This window comes from Aedes aegypti, unplaced genomic scaffold, assembly GCF_002204515.2.
Source record: "Aedes aegypti strain LVP_AGWG unplaced genomic scaffold, AaegL5.0 Primary Assembly AGWG_AaegL5_hic_scaff_1572_PBJ_arrow, whole genome shotgun sequence".
NCBI classification, from domain to species: domain Eukaryota; kingdom Metazoa; phylum Arthropoda; class Insecta; order Diptera; family Culicidae; genus Aedes; species Aedes aegypti.
Window position 1 is genome coordinate 1 of NW_018735022.1, and position 11,630 is coordinate 11,630.

Here is an 11,630-nt window from a genome sequence, read left to right on the forward strand (position 1 = left end):
TTCAGTCGCAAAACCCGGCCAAAACTCGTGAAACCCGAATATTGTTGTTTACGTTAGAAAGGATTACTATAATTTTACCAGACTAACAAGAAATTATTGCCGTGTGTGAGTAAACTGTGGAAATACGAGACAATGAGTCATAAAGGTGAGCCAACTCATCCATGATTTTTTGACTGCTGAGTTGCGTGATTGACAACTCACGCATGAAAAATCTCAAGCGTGAGTTGTGAGAAATTGAGTTTTTCACAACACTGACACAGATAACACTGAATCAACAATTTCACGCCACAATACTCGGTTCGTGGCCGCATCTCTCCATCCTCGGTTCTGCCCCACGCTCGCCAAATCGATACGCACTTGATCCGCCCACCTAGCTCGCTGCGCTCCACGCCTTCTTGTACCAACCGGATCCGAAGCGAATACCATCTTTGCAGGGTTGCTGTCCGGCATTCTTGCAACATGCCCTGCCCATCGTATCCTTCCAGCTTTGGCCACCTTCTGGATACTGGGTTCGCCGTAGAGTTGGGCGAGCTCGTGGTTCATCCTTCGCCGCCACACACCGTTGTCCTGCACACCGCCGAAGATCGTCCTAAGCACCCGACGTTCGAAGACTCCAAGTGCTTGCAGGTCCTCCTCGAGCATCGTCCACGTTTCATGCCCGTAGAGGACTACCGGCCTTATGAGCGTTTTGTACATGGTACATTTGGTGCGGGCGTGAATCTTTTTTGACCGCAGCTTCTTCTGGAGGTCATAGTAGGCCCGACTTCCACTAATGATGCGCCTCCGTATTTCACGGCTAACGTTATTGTCAGCCGTCAGCAAGGATCCAAGGTAGACGAACTCGTCGACCACCTTGAACGTATCCCCGTCTATCGTAACACTGCTACCTAGGCGAGCCCTGTCGCGCTCGGCCCCACCAGCTAGCATGTACTTTGTCTTGACCGCATTCACCACCAGTCCAACTTTTGCTGCCTCGCGTTTCAGGCGGGTGTACAGGTCTGCCACCTTTTCAAATGTTCGGCCGACGATGTCCATATCATCCGCGAAGCAAACAATTGACTGGATCTCGTAAAAATCGTACCCCGGCTGTTAAGCCCGGCTCTCTGCATAACACCTTCTAGAGCAATATTGAACAACAGGCACGAAAGTCCATCACCTTGTCGTAGTCCCCGGTGGGATCCAAACGAACTGGAGTGTTCGCCTGAAACCTTCACACAATTTTGCACACCTTCCATCGTCGCTCTTATCAGTCTCGTGAGCTTCCCGGGAAAGCTGTTCTCGTCCATGATTTTCCATAGCTCTACGCGGTCGATACTGTCGTATGCCGCCTTGAAATCGACGACCGTCAACCAAGCCGGCTTGATAACTTCCCACGAACTCGTTTACTACAGGTGACAGGCGACGGAAGATGATCTGGGATAATACTTTGTAGGCTGCATTTAGAATGGTGATCGCTCGAAAGTTCTCACAATCTAACTTGTCGCCTTTCTTGTAGATAGGGCAGATTACCCCTTCCTTCCACTCCTCCGGTAGCTGTTCTGTTTCCCAGATTGTGCCTATCAGCCGGTGCAGACAAATGACCAGCCTTTCCGGACCCATCTTTATGAGTTCAGCTCCGATACCATCCTTACCAGCAGCTTTATTGTTCTTGAGCTGGTGAATGGCATCCTTAACCTCCCTCAAAGTGGGTTGGTTTCCATCTTCCGCAGTACTGACGAAGGCATTTTCTCCGTTGTCCCGTCCTTCATTGCCTGTGCTCTCAGCACCATTCAGGTGCTCGTCGAAGTGCTGCTTCCACCTTTCGATCACCTCACGCTCGTCCCGTCAAGAATGCCTCCCATCCTTATCCCTGCACATCTCGGCTCGCGGCACGAAGCCGTTGCGGGATGCGTTGAGCTTCTGATAGAACCTACGCGTTTCCTGAGACCTGGTCATTGGCAAAATTTTGAAGATTTGCTCCCCTATGCTTAAACGGTGTCAATTATGATGAAAATCATCCTCCCAAATTTAGAGTGATTCGGGAAAAAAAAATTGGTTGTGCACACGCCATTTGAAGTTTATATGGAAGTTTCTATGGAAAAGGCAAACGTTTTTGGTGTTCAGTTCTTAACTCTCATAATACCATGACCCCACAGTTATGGATCAAATAGTGTGGAGTCCAAGCTATAAAATTCAAGAAAACGTAAAATTGCTATTCAAAAGCACGAATTGAATCGTTTCAAATTGGAATTTCGGTTAGTGAACTATTTTGAGTCTAATGTTTTACTAAGGATTGCATAAATATTAAAAATTGTATCGGTTTCTGAAAACCATATTATGGATCAATTTTCATGTTTATGGATCAAATTGTGACATATTACGGATCAGTGAGCAAAATCAAGAGATTTTCAACTCAATGCATCTGTATTGCATGATTTGGCGAAAGTTAACAACGCGTCACATATTACTGCAAAAAAAATAACAGTGTTTAAAGCTGGAAACAAGGGTAAAATTCCCTTTTCTGTGATACTGCATTATAGAAACTGAAACATGAACTGTTTTCGCTCCACACCAAGTTTTCCACCCATTTTTGTCTGCTAAAAATGAAATTTTCAAACCTTGATGTTTTATGAGTTTTCATCCTTAGTGCTATTGTCTAAAAATGTCGAATCCAATGCTTAAAATGGCAGAAATCTACATGTCTTTCGGAGTGATCCATAACCGTGGTAAACAATCATTTCCTGGCCCATATTATGGATCACTAGTTAGAAAGTGCTAATAATCGGTATTTAGTATCAAAATTCAAGAAAAATATTTTCCAAAGATTGATGTATACTAAATCGAAGCGAACGAGCATGTTTTATGCTATAACATTTGAATTTTACCACCTGTGGGAGCTTATGAATGCTGACGGTACTTTTTACAGAAAACGATTTTATAATGATAGCTGTGTGGTACCAACTAAACATTTGTCAAAAACATCGTTATTTAGCGGTTGAATGTTGTGCTTAACATTACAAATGGTAGAAGACAAATAGTATGACATGGGAAAAATATGTTTTATGTCAACGTTTATGTTTTTGAGCGAGTTATACGATGTTGAACGCCAAAGTGATCCGTAACTGTGGGTGGGGCATGGTAATAGCCTATGGAAAAGTGAACAAATTCTATTCATGTGAAATCTTCCCAGCTACAACTTTGCCGAAGACCAAAATAGTTTGTTATTATTGGTAACAAAGTCTAGCAACACTGCTCTTTTGCTGAAGAACATACACGGGTAGAAATCTGAATCCAAAAAACAAGATTATGACTCATGATATCATGATTCCAGTGTGTTTTCAGCTTATGAAAATACACCATGATTTGGACTCATGATATCATGAGTCAGATTGCCGTAACGCAACACACGCGTTACGCTTCTGTTGCCGATTGCCTGGAATCATGATTCAAATGCCAAAAATGCTGAGTCGCGCATCCGTTTATGATCGACAAAATAAAAACGAAAATAAAAAAAATTCGAAACCAAGAACCTTCTGATTGTAAGCCACACACTCTACCACTCAACCACTTCGTTATCTGGAATTAAGGGTGATCGATGCGAATGAAATGATGCAATACACCCCATTTAGTGTTGTAAGTCTGGATGTTACGCTTATGAAAAATCATGATTATTGTGTGGTATAAGCTAACTGCATTACTCAGTGTAACAGTGTAACACTGTTACCCTAGATTCAGTCAGAAAGTTGCGTTACCAAAGTCGACATGGTTATGTCGACCTCGCACGATGATAACTCATATCCGGGCAGGACCAAGCAAGCCATCATCAGAGCAGCAAAGCTAAGGCCGAGCCTATCCGACGCAAACTGCTATCATGTCTTCGTCAACAATATCAAGAATTATCTCCATACGATGACTGACACAGCAGCCGAGCATGCAGCATTTTTGAACATGAGGCAGGAGAAATCCGAGTCCGCAATCACTTTCCATGCTCGTCTTATGCAGAAAGCCCGCCTCTGTGAGTACAGTCAGGCCGACCAGGATAAATTCGTCCGAGCACAATTTCTCAAAGGCCTGAGGAATAAAGAGCTGGTAAAAGCTGCTCGGACCCATGCGTACGACACAAATTATCTAGTTCTAGCTGCGAGTCGTGACGAAGCGTATCAAGCTGAGTCTCCACCAACAGAGTCACCAGAGGTATATGCAGTACACCGTGGTCGACCACGTCCGGAGAGCCGCACTGACTATCGGAAACGTACACGGTCTGATGATTGGGACAGGCGCATATCAGCAAAGCGAGCCCGCGAAGGTCAAAAACTTTCGGCGTGATCTGCAAGAACGTGGACGTCGCAATCGTTGTCCAAGATGCAACCAATATCCCCATACGAACTCTCCATGTCCGGCGTTGAGAAGGAAGTGCAATTCCTGCCTCGAGTTTGGACACTATGCAGTAGTCTGCCGTAAGACGAATATTCAGCAACTCCAAGTGACGAAAAATGAGTCTCCCAGCCGAGAGAATGAATCAAATGAAAATCAGGTATAATCGTCTATCATTTAAATACACTTTATGAACAACTTTATTTGGTGTTTGACTTTCTCTTACGAAATGCATTTCCCTTATTGTAGCACATCAACACGCTCTCTTTAGAAGATGTGCTAGTGGATTGTCGATTGGGAACATCTAGTCCTATCCAGTTCCTTGTCGATTCGGGAGCAGACGCGAACGTTATCGGTGGTAACGACTGGATTCGTTTAAAACAAGAGTTCATTGCAGGACTCACAAAGCTCAAAATTGTCGATAGCGACAGGTCAAAAGGTCTGCACGCATACGGTACATCATCTCCTATGGTTGTCGAATGTATACTTGAGGCGGACATCACAGTTCCAGGATGCAAAGCGCAAAGCACATCTTCAACTTTCCATGTCGTTCCCGAAGGACGACGATCACTTCTTGGTAGAACCACTGCAAGCGACCTGGGTTTGTTGAAGGTGGGATTACACCTCAATAATACGGAAATTTCTTCAAGCGTAGGAGAATTTCCTAAAATGCCAGGTGTAAAAGTGAAATTCAGCATCGACAAAACGGTACCATCGGTGAAGAATGCCTATTACAACGTTCCAGCAGCCTATCGCGAGGCCGCAAGACGTCGATTGGACGAAATGGAGGAGCGTGGCATTATTGAAAAAGTCACATCGGCCCCAAACTGGATCAGCGGCCTGTCAGCTGTCGCTAAGGGAAAGGATGATTTCCGTTTAGTGATTAATATGAGGGCGCCAAACAAGGCGATCAATCGTGAATATTTCCGCTTACCTTTACTGGAGGAAATGAGAGTAAAGCTCCACGGATCCAAATGGTTCACCAAACTCGATCTGAGCAGCGCGTTCTACCACCTCGAACTGAGTAACGAGTCTCGAGATCTTACAACTTTCATTTCCGAAAGTGGTATGTATCGCTTCACACGACTCATGTTCGGGGTAAATTGTGCGCCCGAAATTTTTCAGCGCGAGATGACGCGAATTCTTAAAGACGTAAAGAACGTCATTGTCTTCATTGACGATATTCTTGTCTTCGCAAAAAATCTTCCGGAGTTGCACAAATCAGTGAACCAGGTTCTACTAATACTTCGAGAGAACAACTTAACACTGAACACCAGTAAATGTGAGTTCGACCAAACACAGCTGAAGTTCCTTGGTCACCAACTTGATGAGAACGGTTTTCATGTGGACGAGGAGAAAATCAGAAGCATTCGTCAATTCAGAGAACCAGCTTCCATTTCAGAGCTTCGAAGTTTTTTAGGGCTAGCGTCATTCATCAGCGCACATGTCAAAAACTTCGCTGAAATAACCAGCCCTCTGTGGGCCATTACAACCGCCAAGACCTGGGCATGGGGACGTGATCAGAGTCATGCATTTCAGTTGGTTAAAGAGAAAATACTACAAAACTGCATTACTCTCGGTTTTTTACGGAGAGCGATAGAACCATCGTATACACTGATGCATCCCCAGTCGCGCTAGGCGCGGTCTTGGTACAGGAGGACAATAATGGTTCATCAAGGATTATCAGTTTCGCGTCGAAATCATTGACACCAACCGAAAAAAGATACGCCCAAAATCAACGCGAGGCTCTCGCCGCAGTTTGGGCGGTCGAATATTTTTCGTACTTTTTGCTGGGACGAAAATTTACACTACGAACAGATGCACAAGGAGTATCATTCATTTTGAATCGGTCTAGGGAGGAATCTAAGAGAGCTCTAACGCGAGCTGACGGTTGGGCATTACGACTCAGCCCATACAGGTATTCTTTATTACTACTATTAATTATTCATTCAATGGGTTTAACGTCATTCGTCTGAAACTATACAGGTATGATGTGGAGTATATACGAGGAGCAGAAAACATTGCTGATCCGCCCTCACGTCTTTATAACGGCAACGACAAAGCCTTTGACGACAATTCAAGTCCGTGGGAAATAGCCTCCCTAGAAGCGAACGCCGTTGAATTCCTAACAGATAATGAAATAAGGACAGCTACATCCAATGACTCTATTCTAATGGAAGTAATCAGCTGCTTGCAATCAGGTACATGGCCGGCACACTTGAGGCAATACCAGCAAGTAGAGGATGACTTGACGACACGGGACGGTTTACTAGTGAAGGCCGGCTGCGTCGTCATCCCAACGGCACTGCGAACGACAACTTTGGAGGTTGCCCATAATGGCCATCCTTCGGCTGCGAAGCTAAAGAGCATTTTGAGGCAACGCGTTTGGTGGCCTGGAATGTCAACCGAGGCTCAGAAGTGGGTTGAATCCTGTGAAACGTGTGCGGTTAACGGAAAACCGGAAAAGCCTACTCCAATGCAGCGTGTGTTCGCCCCAAAAGCTGTCTGGGAAACAATAGCGCTCGACTTCAATGGACCATATATCAAGTTTGGAGGTGTATCGATACTCGTTATCGTTGATTACAGGTCTCGCTACCTTATCGCTAGACCTGTAAAGTCAACCAGTTTCGAGTATACGCGGAAAATACTAGACGAAATTTTTGATCGAGAGGGCCTACCGAAGGCTATCAAAACCGACAACGGACCACCTTTCAATGGTGAAGAATATAAAAATTACTGTGCGAAACGAGGCATAAATGCAATCTACTCTACTCCATTATTCCCTCAACAAAACGGGCTAGTTGAGGGATACATGAAGGTTATCAACAAGGCGATGTCAAGTGCAACCATTAACAAAACGAACTATGTAGAAGAGCTGCGCGAAGCGATACATGCGCATAACGCTGCAGAACACAGTATCATAAAGCTACCTCCAGAGGTGGTAATGAGTGGCCGAAAGATTAAACGCAAGCTACCACTACTGGAATACGGCAAAGTAACTATCAACGAGAAACTTCTTAACGAAAGAGACCGGGAAGCAAAGCTGGCGGGAAAAAAGCGTGAGGACGAACGTCGAAGTGCAAGACAAAGCCGAGTCAAGCCTGGTGATAGGGTTATAATTGAGCGCCAAACGCGGGGAAAAGGAGAATCACGTTTCTCTTCCATCAAATATACAGTGATGGAAGAGAAAAATGGAACCCTTACCTTAAGCGATGGCGAAGGTCACGTATTCAAACGCCACATAACTCAAGCTAAGAAAGTTTCCAATTGGCGAAGGTCGCAATTGCTAGGAAATGATAACAATACTTCGGATTCAACAACAGTGACTGAACGAACTACTCGTGAAAGGAAACCTCCGGCCCATTTGAAAGACTACATTCGATCTGCAGCACAGGACGAACCTTAACATTGAATTGAATGAAAAACATATTCTAAATGAATGATCACATGCCACACTTTATTAAAAGGTGAATTCAAGTCCCATCGCGTCGAAAATAACAGAAGAGTAATTAATAAAGTATGTAAGCCTTAAGCAATTTGATCTTTCTTTGTAATATAGTGTATGTAGTGAAAGGCATACCATGATCCGAAACTCCAGAAACCAGAAACTCCAGCTTGTCCGCAATGAAATGCACTTTTTCACGAAGTCCATCCTGCAGTTTTTCATTCAACAGCGCCTTCAGCTCAGATCATAACATATCCTTTATCCTTCGGATCAATTCAGAGAATGAGCATTTGATTGAGCTCGAACTACAGTAGATTCCTTGCAATGAGTGAACAGCATCCTCTCTTTTAGTAGTCGGTCACAGACAATCTCCACTGCAGATGTGAAATTTAAGTTCAATGACCTCGCAACACTTGCATCAGGTTGTTTACATCCGACAGCAAAACAGCTCCCTTCATATGCATAGTTTTCCGGATGGTAAGCGGATCTTCAAGATGAGAAATTAAGTGCTAGAATGAGAAATGAAGCTATTGGTTTTATTGATAATATTAAAATGATGAAACTCACATTGAATCAATAAAAAAACTTGAGAATATGCAGCGTAACTTAGCAGCAGTTTTTCCTCCTTCAACTGTTTACATCGTTGAGGATGAAACAAAAACAAATACCAAATGTCATAAACCTACCCCTGCTGCTGAGCATGGATTTGTGCTCCCTCATGACTAAAATTACTTGATACTTGATGCTTGATAAATCTCGCCTTACATATGAAAAGGTGCGATGACCAAAACTTGCGCATATAAAAGTGTTCTTAGTGATCAAAGATTTTTATATCTGTTTTTTCTGGGAAGGGGGAAGATGTGTGGTATAAGCTAACTGCATTACTCAGTGTAACAGTGTAACACTGTTACCCTAGATTCAGTCAGAAAGTTGCGTTACCAAAGTCGACATGGTTATGTCGACCTCGCACGATGATAACTCATATCCGGGCAGGACCAAGCAAGGCATCATTCTTTCGTCACTTTTCTTTCGTAGCGACAACGAGGTAAGACGCGCTCTTTTTCGGGAATAATTCACCACCGGCCGACTGATTGATTCCTCATTTACGCGGAAATTCACAATTATGACTCCAGGAACCATGATTTGTGATCCTGATATTATGACCTAACCAATTTATGAATTTCATGATTTGTAAATCATGATTTGGGGATCAGATTTTTTCCCGTGTAGTAATCCAGGCTACTTTGATCTATTCTACCCGCTAGGAGCACCACTGTTGCCTGCCGAGCAGTTGACTAAGCATGGAGAATGCAAACCCAGTTTATGATTATGAATAGCAATTTATCTTGACGTCCAATCAAAATGTGGTCTTCGCCAAAGTTGTAGCTGAAAGGATTTCACATGAGAAGAGTTTGTTCACTTTTCCATAAAATATTATAGCAAAGAGATAGAGGCCTGGACACAAAAGGTCAGAGCGGTAATTCCCAAAGTGGGCGAATTCGCCCCCCTGGGGGCGATTTTCAGGCTCAAGGGGGCGAAAATTTGTAAAACATAAATTGGGGGGCGAAAAATCCAGAAAGGGGGCGAAAAAACTAACACGAGACCATTTGGAAATAATTACTCATAACCTTTGGAGAACACACATCTGAAGGTTAATTTATTCTAAAGTTAACTAATTCTAGGACTATTTACCCTTAGAGCGTTATATCACTAATCATGGTCATTTTGAAATTATGATATATAACACTTGATGATTGTCAAACTCAAAATATGTGTGCTAAGTATTAAGGTTTTTTTTGATATCATGTGAGATTCAAGAATGGTCGGTATTTGAGATTTGCCCGAGATCGGAATGATTAGTCACAGATCAATTTTTTTGCAAAATGCCCAATATTTTATATAAGGATTTTGAATGTATGGGAATTTTGAGGATAAGAAGGTAATATTTCTTGTAATGGCATCCAGCTTTTAACGGAGAAAAAAACTGCTGTATCCATTTTGATGTTTCGGTTGCACTCATTCTTATCAATTTTTACGGTACAAATCATTTGAGAAACAAATCTTGAAAAATATAGCGATCAAAAATCGGGTTACAACGATAAAACCGCTTGATGCGGAAGACGAAAAACACTCTATTTAAAAATAGATTTAAAGAATTATCAGAGATACGTCAAATTTGAACGTCCGAAAAAAAAAACTGAAATTTTCTTGTGTTGGAAAATAAATACCCTTTTTATATATTGTATTGAAAAAACGAGTTGAAAAATATTTGATACATTTTATCAGGGTTTTTGGATTGGATAAATAAAACATTAGGGGCGATTTATTAATTACGTAAGACAATTTTGTTGGTTTTTAGACCCCCCTCTCCCCATAGTAAGATTTTTGTATGAAAATTAAAAATAATTTGTATGGCGTGTAAGAAATCTCAAATCCCCCCTCCCCCCATAAACCCTTACCTTATTAATGGACGACCCCTTAGCAGAAACATCAAACATTTATTATTCACAATTTATGAAAATTATTGCAGTAATTTTAGAAATAGCAGATATGAAGCAGGTAATGAAAAAATAGTACGAAATCACAATTATCAAATCATATTGAATATTGAAAAAATTGAAAAAAAAAAACCGAGAAAATTAATCTGTCATTTTGTACGGGAGATTGTATGCCATTTTCCAACAGCCTACTGATGGCAAGACGAAGTTTGCTGGGACCACTAGTTATAAATAACAATCCACTAAATCAATCCTAATAACTGTAAGTTATCGATATTTAAGAAAATGTTTTTAAATGTACACAATATATATTGTATTATAATTCTATGCGAGTCTAGGACATTTTTGGCGTACAACGCATAATTAAAAAATTTGAATCACATATCGAGGGGGCGATTCTAGATAAATATAGGCCTCAAGGGGGCGAAAGTTGAAAAAGTTTGGGAAGCACTGGGTTAGAGTTTTCCATAGTAATCTCCATATAAACTTTAAATGGCCTGTGCACAGTCAAATTTCTTCCGAATCATTTCAAACTCTGGGAGGATGCTATTTAGTACAATATAAATCGTGTAAGCATAGGGTAGCCTGAATTTCAAAATTTGCGTCACTCTACTGTCATAGCCAACATAATTTGTTTGAGAAACAAAAAAAATCCACATGCTCGGCTGGGATTCGAACCCAGGACTCTTATATGATAGACAAGCGCTTTACCAACTAAGCTACCGAGCCAGACTCAATAACTCGGTTGCTTAGCTGGTAATGCGCTCGTTCTGCATACAAGAGTCCTGTCTCGAATCCCAGCCAAGCACGTGGATTTTTCATAATTTCACCCATTATTTGTCCATCTTTACCACGCGTAATGAGTTAATGATTTTAAGGTGACACGAGAGACCGTGTTATTTTCCCTATCTTTTGTCTCACTCTAACAATTATCATCAAAACTTGGCAGAAGCAAATCTCGAGTTTTAGTGAACCAATTAAACTGAAAATTTATTGGGTTGTGCTCTACATATATAGAATTATAGTGATACGCATCGATAGATTGAGTGGTACTTGAGATTTGCTTCTTCAAAGGGATTGGGTGATTATTATACCGTCCCGTGCGGCCTTAAAACCCATGCAGTTTGGATTACCGAACAGCCCAATATATGTGTCAATATTTATTTTCACGTTTTTGAGAATTTTTCGGGATCCCGGGATTATTCGTGAAATAGTAACTTTATTTTCCGTTTCCCGCGAAGTCAAATCCAGGGAAAATTAGAAACTCTGATCACAATTTAAATAGCTTTAAATATCGGATCGTTTTCAAACTGACACAAGTGGTAGCCAAACTA

General features: G+C 42.0%; 1 long non-coding RNA gene and 1 other non-coding gene across 2 annotated transcripts; both read right to left on the minus strand.

The window, feature by feature from the left end:
• Positions 1–7,785: 7,785 nt before the first annotated feature.
• Positions 7,786–8,919, minus strand: LOC110680555. Its single transcript, XR_002502915.1, has 2 exons — positions 8,366–8,919; positions 7,786–8,307 (listed from the first exon to the last, which is right to left on the minus strand). It is a non-coding gene; the product is annotated as an uncharacterized LOC110680555 (long non-coding RNA).
• A 2,034-nt stretch (positions 8,920–10,953) lies between these two features.
• Trnad-auc lies at positions 10,954–11,025 on the minus strand. The gene has a single exon. It is a non-coding gene; the product is annotated as a tRNA-Asp (tRNA).
• Between the last annotated feature and the right edge of the window lie 605 nt (positions 11,026–11,630).